This window comes from Gymnogyps californianus, chromosome 2, assembly GCF_018139145.2.
Source record: "Gymnogyps californianus isolate 813 chromosome 2, ASM1813914v2, whole genome shotgun sequence".
Taxonomy (NCBI): Eukaryota; Metazoa; Chordata; class Aves; order Accipitriformes; family Cathartidae; genus Gymnogyps; species Gymnogyps californianus.
The window spans coordinates 71,861,087-71,882,722 of NC_059472.1; positions in this window are offsets into that span (position 1 = coordinate 71,861,087).

Consider the following 21,636-nt stretch of genomic DNA (forward strand, 5'->3'; position numbering starts at 1 on the left):
ACCTCCAGAAAGGAAAGGCCACGGAGAACAAAAGGGAATAAAATATTAATTTAAATTGTATTTGATAAATTTTTAATATGGCGAGACCAATGAATTGAAGGCCAAAGCTACTTCCATTAGAAAATAGAATTACAATATTTTGTGAAATGAAACCAAAGCTGGGATTTTGAAGAGCACGGTTCTGTGCTCTACTCCACCAGCAATACTGTGAGTCACTCTTTTCAGCGAATAATAGCCCTGTGTTCCACCCCTTGGTGCTTTCATGTAATTTACATTAATTTGTGAACGCAGCTCTCTTGTACTGGATAAGCTGCTTATCAACGTGACATACAGCCATTGTAGCTTCGCACAGAATCTGTGACAATTAGAAGATTTTCTATCTATCTTACCTATTTTCATTCTGGGAATGCTAAATATGGCAAATCAAGATAAAATATTGACCCATCTGTGAAAATAAATGTGATTCAGTTTGAAGAATAGGGCGTTCTTCACACATGAAGAACATGACATCCTTTTTTTTAACCAGTGTTTTGCAGGCCTAAGGTTAATGTGCAGTCTGAATTTGTTCCTGCTGGCAAGGGGCTTATCAATGTACAATATTTTTTCCTTCAGAGCCAGGGGCAAATCATGTCTTTTCCTTCAAACTGTAAGGTATGTGTTGAAATAAATAAGTGGTCTCACCTCTCCCGCACTGTTTTAGGAAGAGAGAAAGCAGTAAGTTGGAAGGACTGATGTTCTAGTTGCAATTTTTTATTATTATTGTTTATTTTCTACTTGATTAGCTAGAACCATGCAACTTGGACAAACAGATTAATTAAGAATATATCATTTCTATTGCATGCCAGCTGCAAGAGAGAGATCTGATTTATTCCAGTCTTACAGGTAACATTGTTTAAAACATCTATGCTAAAAAAAAAAAAAGAAAAAAAAAGCACCCTGAAGACTTTTTGTTTGGCTTACACATCTGTATTCCAAAACCAGGCAAAAAACTTTGATTACGTAGCCCTTACAGAAATCACCAAGGCACATACGCTGACTTTGATAACGAGAGGAAAGAACGCTTAGATCACAGTCTGAATTTTCCAATATACAATGGTGTTTTTTCCAAACCCCAAAAGATAGTGTTTGGCCTTTTCTGTTATTAGCAAAATCAGTAGGAACCTCATCCTCTAAATACACCTCAGTTTTCTTAAAAACTACAGAGAATAAATGGGTGTTGTGGTTTAACCCCAGCCAGCAACTAAGCACCACGCAGCCGCTCATTCACTCCTCCCCTGCCCCCGGTGGGATGGGGAGGAGAATCGAACACAAGTAAAACTTGTGGGTTGAGATAAGAACAGTTTAATAATTGAAATAAAAATTAAAATATTATTATAATAAATAATAATAATAATAATGAAAAGGAAGATAACAAAAAGAGACTGAAATATAACCCAAGAAAGACAAGTGATGCATAATGCAATTGCTCACCACCCGCTGACTGATGCTCAGCCAATCCCCGAGCAACAATTCTCCCCTCTCGGCCAACTCCCCCCAGTTTATATACTGGACATGATGTCATATGGTATGGAATATCCCTTTGGCTAGTTTGGGTCAGCTGTCCTGGCTGTGTCCCCTCCCAACTTCTTGTGCCCCTCCAGCCTTCTTGCTGGCAGGGTATGAGAAGCTGAAAAATCCTTAACTTAGGATAAGTGCTACTTAGCAACAACTAAAACCATCAGTGTGTTATCAACATTATTCTCATCCTAAATCCAAAACTCTGCACTATACCAGCTACTAGGAAGAAAATTAACTCTATCCCAGCCGAAACCAGGACAATGGGGCATCCTGAAATTAACTCAGCTGGTAGCTGCACGGTAGCAATGAAGGGAAGTGGGTGCAAGCCTCCGCAAGTAACTCAGAGCAACCGTTCATGAAGTTTCCACAAACCTGTGGCTGTCAGGCGTGATCGTTCACTCTTTGTCTTATTCTGCACCAACGAACTTCCTACTTTATTTCATCTTTTAATTTGAACAAGAAATAATCATATGCAGAATTATGTATGCATATGCCTGGTGTCTTAGAGTCTGCCAAGCAAGTTGCTGCTGACATATTCCCTGCGAACGGCAGGTCCTTGGGAGCTGCCATTTCTGTCACCCTGTTCTCCCCTCCCTGTCCCCTAAAGCAGCATGCCCTTGGCCAGCAGCTGCTGCTGAGGCTGGGGAGGTGACTGGAAAAGCTAGGCCATAGGTTGGGAGTGTGTTTTTTACAGCTTTAAAATCTTGTATTATCTTTTGATGTCAGTGGGGGTGGAGAGAGGGGCATTCAAGACTAGCACCCAGACACACTCAAGCTTGTCTGTGGTTTATTATTTATGTTTTATGCTTTCCCAAGCTGCTGTTCCATCATGTTTCCCTTTCTCTAGTACCTTTTGATGGGCTTCACTCAGAGTCTTGGGCTGGCTGCCTTGTTTACTCATTTATCATCAAGCTGTTTACTGCAGCGGAGACTTTTGGCTGCTGTGACTCCACCAAGCCACTGCAGTTCTGAGCAGCACTAACTGTGACACTTGGCATTCAAGACAAACATGATTTTTCTAAAGGTAATCTTTTGTTCTACAGTTTTTCCAGCTAAATGGTGTACTTGGTAGTTAAAATGCACAGCACATCCAAGAGGCATGGAGATCTTTGAAAATGGAAAAAAATACCCAGTTTTCTTCTTAGACTACTGATTTATTTCAATTACAATTGGGACTTTGGCTCTGAAGCACTGCTAACACTGAATTGGTTCTCGCTACCTTTTAACTTCCTTTTCCTACTGCTTTAAAGCTCTGTTGCAATCAGCAGCAGGGTCAGACCTAAACTATGGAGCAGCTGCTGAGTACATTTACAGACCCTCAGGGCTATCGTCTGCCAAAGCCTCTGGGGTACCAATACCAAACCGAGCACCCAGTCACTTTACAGCAGGAGTTGAAAGTCTTGCGGATCCACTCTTGTGGACCTCAGCAGACCTCAGCAAATGGTTCCTTATGCAACTCCCGTGGGCATTGTCCCTGCTCCTTTCCCCCATCCCTGCCTCCCAGGCAGGGCTTAAGAGCTGCCTGAGGACAAGATTTAACTTAGTACTCTGGGGCAGTATCTGTGTGTCACCGACTACCCGGAGGACCAGATAACCTCTGTCTCTCAGGGGGACTCCCTGCCACCAGCAAGTCCACAGCACATGTGATGGCCTATGCCTGTGTGGGTAGGGGGTACCTGACACCAGGGCACCCAAAAACGATTGTGTTTCAACACAGCTGCCTGTGTAGTTGGCTACCAGGCTGCAAAGGATCTCCACTTAAATTTTTCAGAAACGTATGAGTAAATTTGCGATGTTTATTCCCTACCTTGATTTCTTTTCATATTCAGGCAGTCAGTGTGGGTTTTAGCTTTTATATCCCAGCTGGCAGGGTTTTTGTTTGATGTTGCTATTAATTCTACTGGATTGGAAAGCGCTTCTGTGAAGGACACTGTCTGAATGAGCAGTGTTGTTATTTATTAGTGCACACACATTTGCACACTGATCATGAAGGACAAGACGATTTCTGTCGAAGTTGGGAAAAGATAGCATGGGTATTATTTGTTCAGGCAGAGAGTAACCTTGAAAGTGCCAAGAGAGAATGAAGTTGCCTCACTGGATGGGGGATGGTAAGGAAATTTGCTGTATTGAGCAAGAATGAGCAGTATTTAGTGAATATTAATGGAGAGGAGGATAAATCTCTATTTTAAGGCCATATTCTGGTTGTATAGGACCTCTGCTTTCAAGGCATCGTCCTCTGCTACAAATAGTTAGCATATATATACTCCTTTTATATAAACACATTCTGTATGACTGATATAAGACTTTTGTATCTAAGCATATATTTGTATGACTATTATAAATATGTGTGCTCAGTACTTATAGTATTCCACATGTGTGTATACATATTATTGAACCTATGTGTATGCTACATCATGACTAGTTTGCAAATTATTTGTATTATAAACCCATAATAGAATAAGGTTGTAGTAGTTTACATATTAACAGGTAAATTCTCACTATTAGGAGTAGAATAAATCTCCTGCCCATTTGACAGTAAGGCAGTGCTTAGAGTACAGCTGCAGATGCAGGATATTTCGTTATTTTGCATCTCTTTGTAGTTTGTCAAAACTTTTCTGAAGGCACATTTTTTTCTCAAAAGGTGCTGATTCAGCTAAGCTGAAAACTCTTGGTTGAATTGAAACAATTTGTTTTCATGCAGTTGAAGGATTTTTTTTTTTGACCTGGTGGAAATGTAGAGGGTTTGATGAAATTAGAATGGATTATGTCAGCTTTACATTTCCTATAGAATGACAGAATCATGTAACTTTTGGGTTCCATCCTATTCATCAGATTGAAGTGTAATTTTTATTCGGTCCTACAGGGAATACCAGCGTGTCTATTTTTCTGTCCTGGTTCTAACCAAGCAAACAGAACCTGGAGAAATCAGAATTTCCTAATGGTGTGAGAAGTGAGTTTCACTGACCCTAATTCTCATATGTTGAGGTTTGATTTGACGAAAACCTGATTAATGTTTCTGCTCGTTTCCGTGGGTTTTGCATCCAGTGTAGCAAGTGCTGCACCATCGCCAATGTCCTTTGACACAAAATGAGTACAGAACAAGAGTGACTCAGAAGGAGAGTAGATGGATGTGAGCAACTCTTCAGAGTACAGGAGAAGCAGGCCTGAACAGATATGCCCAGAATCACAAATGAATTGTCTGTGCTGGATCAAAATACCAGAATTCAGGAGTTCCTGCTCCTTCCTCTCTTCTCAAGCCCCAAGGCTGAGAGAGGTATTTTGGCAGCCATCCATACAGGTAGGGGAAAGAGAAGCAATTGCTGGCAGCTGGCTGCAGAGGGTCACTTGTAAGACAGAAATATAGAAGAGCTTGCCTGGATTTTTTTTTCCCCTCCTAATTAGGTGATTTGTGACTATATTCTTATCAGTGACCTTGTTAATGCATCTGTACTCATTCTCATTAGTTTCTGAGTTATCTTTGGGATTTGCCTAATGAGAGTATGCACTATCAGGATGTCAGATGCATTGCACACTAGCCCTCACTGGCAATATACTTTCCAGAGAGAACATAGTCTATATGGGACTGGCTGGGAGAGGAGAAATGGGCTACATGAAACAGACACATTAATTGATCCCCATAATGTATTTTCCAATACTCTAATTCATCAATAAACCTGAATGGCGACAAGGCAGGGTCTTTCGGTGCCTTCCATGCTGAAAAGAAGAAGGTCCTGGCACTGGTCAGAGTAACCATGCAGGCAAGCAGGAGGGATGGGCTACAGCTGGGAGGTGTTTGCTGCACACTACAAATGCTATTATAGCAGTAATTATTTTAAGACTTATGTTTTGGTCTATCCCTTATTTAGAAGTGTCAGCTTTCACCAATTACCAAAAAAAAAAAAAAGACTCTAATTTCATTACAGCAAATAGTTGGAAAATGAGCCACAGAGTATCATGAGCCATGAAGTATTTATTTTGATTCCTTAAAGTGGAACAGAAATTAGAATTCTAAAGGCTATTTGATGAGAACGAGAAAGACCTGAGGGAAATTGAATCACATGAGACGGAAAGTGATTCTTCTTTGACTTGATCTCTGCTGTAGTCCTCAGTACTCATGCAAATGATGGGTAAAATGCTGCCAGATCAGAAAGGGTCCATTTTATACAAGTGCAAAAGATGCCACAAGGTATAGACTTGCAGAGAATCTCTCTGCATTACCCATGCACAGCAATTTCCATGCTTGCAGCCCAAGCTGGGATAGAAAATTTGCAATGAACTGATCTAGCGTAGGTCTAAACAGTATCTTGTAGGCATAAGGCCCTCTTACAACATGCAAAGGCTTTTAGCCTGGGTTTGGTGACACTTTAATTTGGTGGCACTGCATCGAGGTGAGCTCTTGCTCATGTGCTTATGGAGTACCACAGCAACATACTCTCAGCTATGCCATGTGTTGTGCTTGGCTGTCAAGCTCGTCTTGGATGTGTCTCACCAGCAGTGTGTTACCCTGGTCCTTGACCATCTTCTCCAAGCCTTTCTTGCAGCCTCGCCTTGGGGAAGTGGGGAGCAGTGATGCCAGCTCCACGGCGGGAAGCCCACATGCAGTGACAAGGTCACCGCTGGATGCCAGACACATTGTCTTCTCCTGGGCACCATTCTCGAAATGCTAAACTGTTTGACTTGTCGCATCGCTCACTATGCAGACAGCGCAATGACCTTTCTGTTAATGACAGCTTTTGCTATTTGCTTCAAAGATGATAAAACTGATGTTCTCCATGAGTCCTATATTGGCAGTGTTACTAATATACCTAGGCCATTTCCACTCCATCGTGTTTATTGAACACAGCCTCTAATTGTATGGCATCCTCTCTGGTGCCAAGCAGCAGGTCTTCGTGCCACCAGGGCACGTGGGGAGGGGGGAGCTCTTCTGTGTCGGGGACAAGGTTAGAAGTGATGACAAGGCAGCTCAGCCCTGAATTAATGAAAGTGTGCTTGATTGCTTGATCTGCTGCCAAGTTACTCCCAGCCTGGAGCAAAAGCAAGGCCTGGAACGGGCACATGTCACTGAAGGAAGCTCATTTGCAAGCTGAGGCCTGTAGAGGGGGAAGTAAAAAAAAAACAAAAACAATTCTCCCTGGATATGTCTCTCATTTTTCCCCTCTTTTTGTCTGTCTTTCCATGAGGAACTTGAAACTGGCAACCACCAGTGGAAACGGCACACCACACTTCACCCAGAGCCATGAAAGTGGATGAAACACCACTGTATGCTTAGGTCTTCCCATTCTTACTATGCAAATTGGTTTCTTTCTTTTGCTTTGGGTAGTTTCATGTTCAGTTTGTCCCAGGAGAGAGAGTTAAGGCTTGCATTATGAATACATTAGCTGTATCCTTCTCCCTCTTTGTGTCAGTTTTGTCTCTTCGTCATCAGATTCCCCCACCCTTTCCAGAACTGAACTCTAAATATATTCTCATTTAGTAGTCAAAAAAATTCATTCTGCAAATGCTGAGGCTATTCTCCCTCCGTCTGTAGTTCCTGAACAGATGTGCTCCAAGGGCTGGACTATTTTTCAAGCGATACATCCCCATTCTGGGACTGAGGGTTGCGGGAAGAAGCACTCTTACCGTGCCTTGCGGAAATGGCTTGCCTTTAGACCTTGCATTCAGACCTTGGAGGGCAAGAAGGCAAACTCTGCTAGCTGCTTTTCCCCCAAGCTGGAGCACGAGGAGCAGGCAGAAAAGCAAATTACATCAGGTATGAACAAACAAGGAGCAGGACCACCCCATGCATCCCAGAGGTACAGTCGGTTCCTTATATACAGTCTGCTTGCTCAGGGGTTATGGCCAAGCCAGAGTGCAGCCAGTGAGTTTGGTGTCGGCAGCCTTGTATGGTATCTCCAGAGGGAAATCTGGGGGACTGAATGTTCTGTCAGGCTACACCAAATGCTAGTTATTACTGTGCCAACCATGTGACCACAATTCATTCAGCTTCTCTGTTGTCTTGAGAGGGCAGTTTACAAGCTAAGCTCCCCCTGATGCCGGTGGGAACTGATTGCCTGTTAAGACTTTATATGCAGAGAAGAAAGCGGGCTCCAAAGTGCTCCAGGACCCATATTCTGTGTTGTGCTTAAATTGGACTTTGGTTGCTCTGTGTCTTTTACAACCTGGATTAGAGGCATTTACAGTTGTACGTCTCCTCTGTTACAGCCTCTACGTTCCTGTCTTCTGCGTGCTGTAGGGAGAGGAGGAGGAGAAGCAGCAAAATCGCAGCAGCACTAAGGAGCACAGCAATGTCAGTGCCAGCAGGCAGAGGGGCCGACATGCAGAGAGAGCAATTTAGCCATGCTGAGCCAAGGGCCTGCTTCAGCTGAACAGAGCCAGATATAAACTTTGCTTCCCAAGAAGTACCTTTACATTATGCTTTCATAGCAGCTAAATAAGGGTACTCTGGCAGAACCATTAAAGCTAGGGAGGTTTATGACTTACAGCAGGATTGCACACAGCTTTGACTGAAAATATGTCCTTTGGCTATAATCTTAAAACCGGTTGAATACGTAAGAAGAGATATATTACTTTTTCTTTTTTTTTTTTAAATGTATTGTGGAATTGATAAATAGAGACACTCAGCCAGCTTTGGGGCTAAATCCCATCGTAAGAAGTGGAACGTGGTACTCAGATAAACGGCTTAAACAAAGAACTGCGGTTATCTTGCCCGTAAGGTGTTAATAAGGATTCTCTACGTGGTTTCAAACTGTAAGGCTTATGTAGGAACGGTATAACTCTGTAGTGTCAGTACAATTCTGAGTGCAGCCAAAAGAAGACCTGGAAATGAACACTGATTTAAAGTGAGCGAGTACTGTAGTAGACATGCTTTTTAAAACAGGATTGCATTTGCTTTAGCAGGTGCAGTAGTAATGAAGCCGGGGGGTTCTGCTTGCTTGATTTGTTCTAGACGGTTTATCTGCTGGGAAGGAGCTTATAAGGGAGTTGACACCTACAATATTGTCGTGGTGATTTTTAAAAATTATTGTTATTTGATAGATTAGCTCAGATATAATTCTGCTCACTCAGTCCTCCTCTGTTCTTTGAGTAAAGTTGTGTATGCCAACCTACTGAAATTTTATGGGAGCTATGTGTGCATGTCTGTTTTTTCCGTTGTTCTTATCAAACCAGCTGTGTTTGACCAATGGAAACAATATTCCTCAGACTATGGCAAAGCAAAGCTATACCCCAAAGCAATATGCTCATGATATTAAATCCGGGGATCTTTCCATTGAATATGTAACATTGGCATGAATTTGCAAAGATTATTGCATCTTTACCAAAAACACAGAATTCTCGAACCATACTTTCAAGTCCTATTAGGAATTATGAGAGCACAACATGCATGTGGAATTTTTTTCCAGCAATTTTTGCAATTTTATTTCTAAGAAAAAGGGATTCTGCTTTTTCTGGACACATTATTTTTCTTCTTTAAGGGACAAAAGACCTATTAGCTGTATTTCATTTCTTCACTCTTCTGTCTTCTAAAAAACCCCATTAATACGTATCTCTCAGCATTTCCTCTAAAACAACTGGGTTATGGAGTGTTTAATAGCTTTATCTTCTTTAGTTCATTCCCCATGATTTAAATAATTCCCAGTCTGACAGTGCCTTGGACTTTTTACAGCACTCCTCATCGGAGGATCTCAGAGCTCTTTACCAGCAAGTCTAAATACAACTTCACATTACCTTAAGTAAAGAAAGGGAAAGTAAGAAAAATTTGGATGCAGAGGGAAACATAGTGATAAAGGCTGAGAAGGCTGAGGTACTTAATGCCTTCTTTGCCTCAGTCTTTAATAGTAAGACCAGTTGTTCTCGGGGTACCCAGCCCCCTGAGCTGGAAGACAGGGATGGGGAGCTGAATGAAGCCCCATAATCCAAGGGGAAATGGTTAGCAAGCTGCTACACCACTTAGACACACACAGGTCTATGGGGTCAGATGGGAACCACCCAAGGGTACCGAGGGAGCTGGCGGAAGTGCTCACCAAGCCACTTTCAATCATTTATCAATCAGCAGTCCTGGCTAACTGGGGAGGTCCCAGTTGACTGGAGGTTAGCAAATGTGGCGCTCATCTACAAGAAGGGCTGGAAGGAGGATCTGGGGAACTACAGGTCTGTCAGCCTGACCTCAGTGCCGGGGAAGGTTATGGAGCAGATCATCTTGAGTGCCATCATACGGCACGTACAGGACAACCAGGTGATCAGGCCCAGTCAGCATGGGTTTATGAAAGGCTTGGGGAAGAGTGGCTGGAAAGCTGCCTGGCGGAAAAGGACCTGAGGGTATTGGTCGACAGCTGGCTGAATATGAGCCAGCAGTGTGCCCAGGTGGCCAAGAAGGCCAGTAGTATCCTGGCTTGTATCAGAAATAGTGTGGCCAGCAGGACAAGGGAAGGGATCGTCCCCCTATACTCGGCACTGGTGAGGCCGCACCTCAAATACTGTGTTCAGTTTTGGGCCCCTCACTACAAGAAAGACATTAGGATGCTGGAGCATGTCCAGAGAGGAGCAACACAGCTGGTGAAGGGTCTACAGAACAAGTCTTATATGAGGAGCGGCTGAGGGAACTGGGGTTGTTTAATCTGGAGAAAAGGAGGCTCAGGGGAGACCTTATCGCTTTCTACCACTACCTGAAAGGAGGTTGTAGCGAGGTGGGTGTTGGTCTCTTTTCCCAAGTAGCAAGTGATAGAACGAGAGGAAATGGCCTCAAGTCGCACCAGGGGAGGTTTAGATCGGATATTAGGAAAATTTCTTCACTGAAGGGGTTGTCAAGCATTGGAACAGGCTGCCCAGGGAAGTGGTTGAGTCACCATCCCTGGAGGTATTTAAAAGATGCGTAGATGTGGCACTTAGGGACATGGTTTAGTGGTGGACTTGGCAGTGCTAGGTTAATGGTTGGACTTGATGATCTTAAAGGTCTTTTCCAACATAAATGATTGTATGATTCTATGAAAAATTGTATCTGGCCAAGAGCAGGAAGCCAAAGGGCCCGTTCACTTCTGTTCTGCAGACTTCAGCCGTTCTAGTCTACACACTCAGTGACACTCTCTTTTCATGAGTACTTTCCCTTCTTTCACAACTCCCATTGATGGTATTTTTCGATCTAGTCAGTCCATCTTTTGCACATTGAGACAAAGCATGTTCTGGAGAGCTTCTAACATACACCTGCCTCTGCAGTCTGATTAATCAGGCTTTGAGATTCTGAGTGAGAATTTATGCAGTCCAATCTGCCACTACATAGAGCTGCTAATTGGACTTTCCATCTCCTGCAATATATGCTACAGAAAGGAGTCACAGCAGTTTGGGTTTTTCTTCACAAAGTTTACCAGTATGGTAAATTAGCTGGATACGTAGAGTGGTAAACCAGCAAATCTTAGGGAGATGCATTCACCCTAATCTGCCATAATAATTAGCCAAATGAGGGAATCAGATCAGAAGCAGGTGAGGATTCTCTGCACCTATTACTTATAAACACAAGAACCAAGAGTCCCTGAACACCATGCTGTATGTGCACCTTGAACCCGAGTCTCAGGACTGAGCTTGGGCCTCCCTTCTGGTGTGATATTAGCCTTCTGACCACCACAGATCTGGAAACATCCCTTAGGGACATGCAAGTTACAGGCTGGAGAAATTTTCCTCTTCTGAAGCACGGAGTCCTGTAGGCCACCAGCAGTTCTGCCTGGTCCTGCCAGACACTGAGGCACATCCTCAACAGGAAAGTAAAAGGGAGGTTCGGCAATGCCAGCTCACTGCAGCCTGGTTGTGGCAGTAGTGGTTCTTCTCACAAGTTCATTGATAAAGCATTTGTAAACGAAATTGGAGTCTTAAGCACTAACCCACCCTAAAACTGGAACTGACTTGAGTTGCAGACCAGTGCACTTGGATGCAACATGACACAGAAGTCAAATCCAAGATCAACCTGTCTGCAATTGCTAATGGCCTAATCCAGGGCCCAAACAAGGTAACTGGAAGGCTTTCCCTGGCCCCCCAATTCCAGATCAAACCATTATTGGAAAGAGTGAAATTAGAGTATATACTGATATCCAGGAGTCCATATTTATTGGGGCAAACCAGAAATAATCCTTAGGATGCCAAGCTCTTTGTGGCAAGCCACTATGTGTTGGTGAGTCAAGGCAGGTAGTCCTTTCAGCTCAGTATCAAAAAAGTAATGAAAGCTGATTTATTTGTCAGATGATAACAGAAAATTCTGTTGGATATGGGACTGCAGTCTCTGCCTAATTTCATAGCTGTGCCCTCTTTAATTAGCAGTATGCGGTGAATTAACATTTTAGGAAATCACAAAGGAATAATTAATATGTTAATGTTGTTGGTAGTAATCTACATAAAAGCTTTATAACAAGTTTGGTGGTTTAGCCTGGCCAGAACAATTAAAAAGCCTCAAATAAGCAGTTCCTTCTCTTCAGGAAAAGATACCTCTAATATCAGTGCCACAACAAATGGCTCATTATTAGCACCAGCAATAAAACAGGGAAGGACATCAAATTAGTAAAATTTCAGTAGAAGGGCAGCTATATTTTGTTTTATAGCCATCTTCATTGGAGAGCATGTGCAAGAAGAGGAGAGGTAGCACAGCACGAATGGTAGACAGTGCACAAATCCTGCAGGCAGAAGACAGTCTTCTCCTACTTCTGCAAGGCCCATTGCCTGAAGACCAGAGGGTGAGTATCTGCAGTCAGGCCTGGAGGTGATGCTTCCTCTGCGTTGCCTGCACAGGACAGATTTAGCCTGAATCAGGAGGAGTTGTCTCTGGAACTGAGATCCTCTCTCCCATGTTGCACCATTTGATTGCAACTCAAAGCCATAGCACCCTGTACCAAACATCTGGAGCCTCTCTTTCTTTAAACAGATGTTGGATCGCATGTTTCAGTGGGAATGAAGACTTTCTTTCTAAAATACTTTTCCTGTTATTGGAAGCCCAGATAAGGGTAGACACAACCTATCCCATGTCAAACAATGGAATTTGCGAGTGTCCAGAGGAACCGGCAAACACAGCTGTTCCAGAAGGACAGCGGAAACTCAAAGGACATAGAGTTTGACTTCTACAGTCTACACACAAGGAGGAAAATAGGTGCGCTCGTGAACAGGAGCTGGAGAGAAGGATGTAGCTGAAGGGAAAAAAAAATCCAACAATGTATTTCACTAGGATTAAGTAATGTTGTCCCAAGAGCTCACCCAAGAGTAGAGAGATGTACGTGTTATAAAGAAACAAAATGTATTTCCCCACTATAAGCACTCACCTTGCAACATCCAATGTAATGTATGTACCCCCTATGCAGAAAAGGGAATGTTAAAAGCAGTGACAAGCTGCTGTTGAACAGTTGCTGTTCACTCCTCCAGAGGCAGATTAATATCTCCAACCTAGTTTTGTAAATCAAAATCATACAGGCATAGTCCTGACTACATTTGCCGATGTGTCTCAATGCTAATCCAGCCAAGCCTCCGACCTCCTTCAGGGTTATAGAGAGGGGAGATCCCTAGGGATAAGCTGTAGGGACTGCAAATGAGACACGCTTGAAATCCTTAGAGGGAAAGCTTTGCATCCATGCAAACCTATTTATAATGATAGGTGTTGGTTTCCTATTCGACACAGGTTTATGTTAAAAATTTACATAGTCAGATGCTGTAAATATAAATCAGGACATGAGTGCCCATTTAAGAAAAAATAAACCGTTGCAGATATTCTACTGGGAAAGCTAGAGTATATTTTTCAAGATCCCTAAAGCCAAGAAATTCTCATCTGCTTCATTTAAGAGGTAATAGATATTTGTTTTTGCTATAGGAGGCGGAGGCACTAAATCAGAAGGGAGTTAGGAGGACTCCATCTTGCAGGACTCAAGGGGATTCTGCATATGTTGCACATAATAAACTCAAATTCAGCACTTTGTACGGTTGTTTTCTGTTGTTTTCTGGCTGCACCCTGCCTTGATTGAGACATAGCTACCTTTGCAAATGGCACTTTGGGTTCTGTGCCAGGGAACAGTAATGGTAATGACAGGTCTCATTGCAAAGACACAGTAAGGTTAATCAAAAAGCAGATGACGAGATCCTAAACTCTTTTTAAGCTGAGTTGTGTAAATAGTGGTATGAGGCTGCTGAATGGCTGTTTTGCATTATGGCTATTAATGACAATGAAGGTCAGCAAGGAAGAATAATCTGATATTCTCCATACAGTGTGTCCTAGAGATTGCTACTGTGTTAGAGCAATGCAATACAATGCCCTACCTCTTTCCACTTACCACTTTGTTAAACTGAAGTTCAGCTGTTGAAAACATTAAGTAAAACCAAATTGCAGTGCATATTTGGTGTAGGTGGCAAGGTGTTGCCAGTGCTAGGGGCTATTACCTGATGAAAATCTTCTTAAAAACTCTTCTTAAGAACAGCCCAGGGGCTGCCCTGCGCTGCACACAGCCAGTTCCAGCCATCTCTGCAATGGACATGGCTGAGCCCATCAGCCACGAGTGGGCACATCGGGGAGAGTGCAACTCCTTGTGCTGCTCGGGGTGGGATACAGAGGAGTTGGGCCTGAAGGAGTGAAGTTGAGCCTGGGAAAAAAGCGGGGGTGGGGGTAGGGAGAAAGAGCTGTTTTCATTTTTTTCTTTGTTTCTCACTACCCAAATCTATTTTAATTGGCAATAAATTAAGTTAATTATCCCCAAGTCAAGTCTGCTTTGCCCGTGATGGTAGCTGATAAGCAATCTCCTTGTCTTTATCTCAACCCACTAGCTTTTTCGTCCTGTTTTCTCCCCCTGCCCCTGCTGAGGAGGGGGAGTGAGAGAGTGGCTGGGTGGGCATCTGGCTACTGGCCAAGGTTAACACAAGTGAATATCTAAGAAGTTAATTTTCTGGGTCCTTTCTCATTCCAGTCCTATGCCTGACACCGGTTGCCTCCCTACACGGTACTTCATGTTTTACTCTTGCCTCACTGCCAATTTTTCAGCACTGCTGCCTCTGAGCTAGGAGGAGTCGGATTTCTCAGAACTGTATGGGGAGGAGGAGTAATCGGGTCTGCCTGTGACAGGGGTGGGATTTAGGAAGGACCTGCCGAAAGCTGACACACGGCACATAATGGGGCAGAGAGAAAGTGATACGGTACACTTATCAGCTAGGGAAAAGGTTTTCTGTGTGGTTGGCACAAAAGCAAGTGCCTGCTATCAGGTGGCTTTAGGTCCATGTTCCTGTTTACTGGTAATGTAGTGGATGTACAGTCAAGCCTTATTGACACAGTGCCATATTTTGTGTCTAAATACTTATCATAGTAGGGGATCCTATATGTGTTTAAAAAAAAATGTATGGGAAGGAGGATAATTTTGATTCATCTGCTTATCTGCTTGGTATTGTTATAAAAAATAATTGGTATCACCAAAAATTATTTTTACAATTCAACACATTATTTTCATACAGACCTATCCAGTTTTTATGTATGGTATCCCTGGGTTCATTTATTCCACATGACAACGGGTTTGCACATGTTACGGCTATTCTTTTTTTTTTGTGAAAGGTTTTCATTATTAGTAATAGTTTCCTGTAAGGTATCATGTTTCTGTGTGCTAGTTTTTCAAGTGCACCTGCCAATACAGCATATATCAATGTAGCAAATCAAGACATACTCTGAGATAATTATATTAAGTACATGACAGACCCATTTTCCCGAGAAGACCTTTTTGGAAAGAGTTTATTGCTGGAAATTTGGAAATAGGTTTTCATGTATAAGCTGTTAGCTGCTTTGCATCTCCTCCCATTTATTTGCTTTGACAAACATTGCAGACTTCCTGCTGCAGAGAAAACTGGGAACTAGTTTCTATGGCCAGGGAGTTTATTGTGAAACTTTGTAGTTGAGCAGATAGTTGCTCTTTGAGTGGAAATTGCTTGCCAGAATCAGCTACTGACCATCAGCATTTATTTTTATGGCGTATTTTTAAGAAGGCTTTCATCAGAAATGAATGACTGTATCAGGCAAATTTTTGATGTGTTGAGGGCAATATTAGGATATACTCATCCAGGAAGTGAAGAGGGAGTAGGACAAAGCTTGGACCAATATTTACCTCAAGGGATGATTAATTTTGTTATTAGACAGAAAGGGGAGTTTATATCTTGAGTTTCTATCTACTAAATCCAAAAAGGGGTGAGGCACATCTGTCAGTGTGTGAGCTCCAAGGTGATTTCCTCTCTTCCTTTGCATCCGAGCATAAACATTTTATGATTAAAAGTTAGCGACAAATAAATTACAAAGCTGAGCAGATGGTTAGGCCAGGCAGGAAACTAAGCGAATGGAGCCATATTCAATGTTGTATCCTACCAAATTCACTTGGCAGATACTATAAAAATACCCCCTCTTACAAATAATCTGACACTGTGAAGTGCTTCCACCTCTGACTGAGTTGTAAATGTTTTCTTCTCTACCTACATCTGTGGAGCTACTGAACCTTCACTGAAGTGGATGGTGTCTCACCCAGCACAGAGTCTTTCCCACTCCTGTTTGGGAATACTCTGTTTAGCGTTAGACCTCCCTGCCCTGTAGCTGAGAGTCTCTGCTATGGAGCCAGAGCCTACAGAAGTATAGAGTAAGATGTGTGCTGGCTTTTTGCACAGGTAAAGTCACAGACAGGTGAATGTCTGTTTGTTACACATGCTTCTTTCCATCCTACCACCTATCACAACTGCAAGCAGTTGGATCGCTCAAATTGAAACATTCAGTAGACTCATCTAGGAAAAAAAAAGGGGTGGTGGTGGAAAATACAAATTAAAGTTTACTTATTGAGGTGACCCAAAGCCTTCATGAAACTGATGGGCCAAAGTCACTTGGTGTGGGTAGTTCTTATAACATACCGTGTAGATGTGAATTCTACCCATTGCATGAAATGGAATATATTTGGCAAAACACTTTTATTCTTTCTTTTCAAAATTGATGTATTATGAATAATCATGTCATCTTAATTCCTACTCCTAGCAATGATTATTTGGGATGATTACTTGGGACATTTTTATTTATTGACTTTGAGAATCATCTAGCAGACAGACATCTATCAGCAGTGCTCTATGATCTTTCCTCAGAGCTTAAAGATGGGCTAAAAGACTTTCTGAGGTTCCTATGAGTATTGCAGTGCTGTGGCAGGACCATAATTTTATAACGGAAGAGTTTCTTGTATGCCACATCTATTCACAAGCATAAAACACAAATTCCCTTTCAATTAAAATGCCTAAACAATCAAGGGTAGAGTTAGGCATCTCACCACGCTGGAATGCCAGTCCCCAGTTCTAGAGCTGATGAGGAGCCCAGCTGATTCGCACCGCTTCTTATGATCCAGGGAGGCTGAGACTTCAGATACGCGTTCAGATGGCACCTGTGTGTCAGCCGAGCTACCGTGCCCGGCTCGACATGCCTGCCTGCAACAAACAGCAGCAAAACTTATTAAATCATCATGGTTTAACTGTGAATCTGAGCCCTGTATCTCTTTTCAAAATAGCCCATGGGTTCCTACGTTGTTCAGGAGCTTCTGACAATTTCACTCTCTGCGCTGGTAAATAAAGAAAAACATGGAAGCCTAAAAGCTGCCCAAACTTCCATGTATCTTATGTCACCTTCTAATAGTCTGGAAAACCTTAAAATCACAAGAAGCATGCCAGAATGACCACTTTCAATAAACAGCCACTAATGTTGCTCAATAAAAGTAATTTGCATCTCAAGAAATAGAAATTAAGTGTTCTCTTCACAGATGAGTTTTTCAGATTAAGCTCTCCATATCATTCCAGGAATCTAAGACCCAATTTTCTCTTCCTCATTCAAGGTCTAATCAACACCTGCAGAGACAGCATTGTGTTATTTGTGTTTGTAGAGATGTGAATGTACCTCCCTTAACTAATGGGCTGGAAGGTTTCACACTGATATATCTAAATTCGCTATTAGTGGTTATAATGAAGTTAGCAAGGCAATGGATTAAAGACCCATGGACTTTCCCAAAGTATAAGTGGAGGGCTCACATTGCCTTTGAAGAGTGAGACTTCTGTTGCAACTTGTAGAAACACTAGGACTCAATATAAAAGTGGAGCACAGAAGGTTTTATTTGTAATATTTGTCTTACTTAAAGTGGGGGATACTTCTAATTTAATTTTAAACTTTCTAGTGTAAGCAAATTCTCTGGGTTTCTCCTGCAATTAGTGAAGAATGGCGGGTAGTTTCAGATGACGATTCTTCCTTCTGATCTTAAGCAGTTGACAGTGCCTGTCTTTGTTCATGGAGCATAGATAGGCTATACGGACTATAGGGATCAGGGCAAGTAACTTAGAGTTAGGTACTTATTTTTCAGACATCTGTAAGTCAAAATGGGATTAATCCTAGCCCAAAATGAAGGGCTTCTGAAATAAAATTACTGGAGACAAACACACTTTGGGGTAACACAGAAAGCGTTGCCTACTGCAGCTGGAAATGAATTCTAGAGAGAAAGAAAAAAATTGAAAGCAGCTGTGTATAGTGCAGCCTACAGGGCTTGGCCCCATTCTCCACACACAGACATCCTGCATTGTTTTAGGTACTACAAGCTACCTGGTCCTCAGCTGTTCCCCCAGAAGCGTGGGGGTCTCCTGTGAGGTTTGAGTCATGTCCTGCTAGTCCTGTCCCTGCTAGATGGATAGTCCCATCCCTATCCAAGATGCTCTGTAACATCTCAAAAGGCAACAGAAGCCCATGTTTAAGTAATTGAATCCCCTCCACAGTATGCTCTGTCAGCAAACTACCCCTTCTTCAATAGCCTCAGCTCTGGGAGTCTTTGCAGGCGTGGAAAAGGGGGAGATATACCAACAGTGTTTGAAACACAGACCCAGATGAGGCTTAGAAATGACAGAGGATGGAGTATTTTGAAAGCTTCTATTATTCCGGCTCTTCAAGTAAGCTGCAAACCTTTTTTATCTAGACACAGAGAGTTTCTCTTTAGTTTCCGTGTCAATAGGAGATTTCTCAACAATAGTGTTTGAAATCCCAGATATAGCTGCAGTTTGTATTCATGTCTAGGACGGGATTTAGGCTGAAAAGTGGAACTGTGCATAAGCGTCTCTCATCATCCATCAGAAAAAGCCACGTTCCAGCAGGATGCTGAAAATGGGATACAGCGAACAAAAGGCTATGGGAAACCAAAATACCTCCTCCATCCTCCTTAACACCCTGTCCTTCTCCTTGATCAGTGATAGGCAATCCTCAGACATTTCTGACACATGCAAAAGCATAAAAGAAGCAACACGTGGTATCTTTCTTTGAAGAAGGTGAAAACTGGCCCTATTTTCCTCTCCCACATGTAAGAAAAAAAAGTGGTGTTTTCTTTTTTCAGGTTATACCTTTTGTAGCTTGTCTTTTCCCAGGTCAAACTAACTTAGATTATTTCAAACAAGTTCACACTGAGTCACTAGGGAACTGACAGAAGGATAAAAGGAAAATAAAAATTATTAGAGAGCTAAAAATTGGAGAAAGAAGCAACTTTGGAAGTTCACCCTGTGCTTGAAGGCACTTTGGTTGCATCAGTACACAGACACAGACACACATAAACGTCTCTGATCTACTGAGATGAGATGTCAGCAGCAGAAGCAAACAAGAAACTTCAGAGAGATTTGCTATCAAAAAGACCAGCATTGGAAAAAATGTCACTTGGACACTCGTGAAAAAAAAATCAAAACAAAACGGGACCCACTGCTTGAAACATTTATCACAAAGAACAGGGCCAGGCAGGCTTGTCTTAAAAAGATTGCCCCAAAATTAGAAAAGTTTTTGAAATGTGAATGACATACTAGGTGGTATCTACTGGTCCATCATCTATGCCAGCAGGAGCTACGTGGCTTTTCCTCACCCATAGGCTTTGCAAGGGCTGCTTCTCCGGAGTCTCCACCTGCCTTCATCCTGCATGTCTTGCACAACCACCAGTGATGGAGACACAGACAACACTGCAGGGGCATCTGTGGCCCCCTTGATCATTCGCAGTAACTAATGACAGCAAGACCAGTGAATGCCACAGTTGCCTGTGAGGAGCAAACTGCAATTCTCCTGCCCTGCAACTGAGATGATCTTCTTCAGTTGTAAGCAGCAAATTGTTGCAGTTCTCGATACCAGTCACTTGGGAGCATAAACACACATATACACAGAGACATGCTAAATCAGTTGGGTTGCAGGTGATTCCAGTGTCTGTTAGCTCGATACCTTGAGCATGGGAAGGAAGCTGAATTTTGCATTCCTGCAAGGAGCAAACGAAACCACAGATCTACTCATCCCAGAGCTGTGGAGGATCTGGGGTCTAGACCCAGATCAGTGCTCAACAACTTACCGGTTTCTAACCACTTGCCAATATCTTCTCACTGTTTCTTTTCCTTTTGTTTTCATTTCACCATGTGTCAAAGCACTGAAGCAGCTTGTTGCTCTGCTATGATTGCCAGCTGCTCGAGTATATATGGCACAAAAGCAGTTTTGGTGCTTGGATAGGAAAATATTGTTGGCTGTATTGGATACTGGCAGATGGCAGTTTCCCTCTTTCTGTCTTCACATAACACATTTTCAGTGAGGTGTTTTAGCCAAAAAATGAAAACAGACCATGTGCTTTAAGTAACCTGAGTTTGTTTTGACCAAACTTGACTCTCTTTCCCTGTCCTCCTTATCCATCGTTACGTCATTTCAGTTCCCCAGGAACTGGACATGGCTTCAGCCCCCAGCAAGCACATGTTATCTGGGGACAATATTGACAGCCGCCTGGCAAGACCATCATCACGTGTAGGTACCCTATGAATTTGCACCATTTCTCTTGTGCTTGTTTCCATTTCTTTTTCACTTTGGTGAAAAATGTCTTCTTGCAATATTTATTCCTTCAGTGAGCCACATTGTTTGCATGTCCTGTGCTGAGTCAGAAAATGGCAATATATAAGGCAATTGTACACAGCAGGCAGTGCTAAAGGGCCGTGATACTCGCCAAGTAAAGAACTACAGTGGTAGAAAGTGAGGGGTTGTCATCCCCCCTGTGCTGCTGATGAAACCTTTTGTTGCGTGACTGCATAGTTTTATTCCCACAAAGCTGTGGACAGTACCCAGTTTATGAGCAAACACTCAATTCTTGTTGTTCTTTTATTGTTTGATGGGCTATTCACCAAATGCTGTAGAAGCTCAGTTCTGAAAAATGAGTTATTCTTTTCTTTGTGGGTCTTTTCTTTGTGTCATCTAATGACTACAATTCTCAGCACTTGACAAACACTATTTTTGCCATGCCCCTTCAGGTCAGAGAGAGACCATCCTCATCCCTGTCAAGAGAAGCGTGGCAGAGTGAGATGGAAGCTGAACCCTGCACGAATACTGGTGTCCCGCTGACTGGCGGCGCTGGCACCTCTCTCTGCCCGAGGCCCCGGCACAGCAGGAGCAAGGCTGCCTTCCAGCCTCCTCTCCTGCACCTGCACAAGCCGGACATCGGGGGCTCCGGCTCAGCACCCTGGCAGTAGTGACTCCGCAGCTCATGGCCATTGCAGAAGAGCTTGGCTTGCCTTCTTCTTCAGCAGAGGCAGAGGGGAGAAACCGGCCCTTGAGGACTTCATTCAGCAACCTTGGCCGTGAGATGGATCGAGGCAGAGGGGGCTGTTCTCCCCCTGTATGGCTTGCTTTTTGCTGGTTTCCCACAAACTGTTTTTTATCAATCAGAGATTAAAAGCTGTATTTTAAAAGCAGCAGCTCCACAGACTGGTCCATCCTGGCTGGGGAATAAGACCAGAGTTCTTTGAAAAACACAGGAGATGTGACAGAGACAATCAGCAAGCTGGTTCATCGCCACGAGGTAGGGAAGTGGCACAATTTTCAATTCTTTGGTGATTTTGATATTAGCACAACTAAGGTTTGGCATTTCACTTTGAAAGCTTATTTTTTTAATGTACAAGATGCATTTTAGTTTAGAATACAGATTAGTTCTACCCTTTTATTTATCACCTAATTCTAGGTGATACATTATATCATGTCTTAGGTTTTTAAAATATGAACAGGAAAATGTAAGGCCCTTTCTCTTCCCCTTCACCACT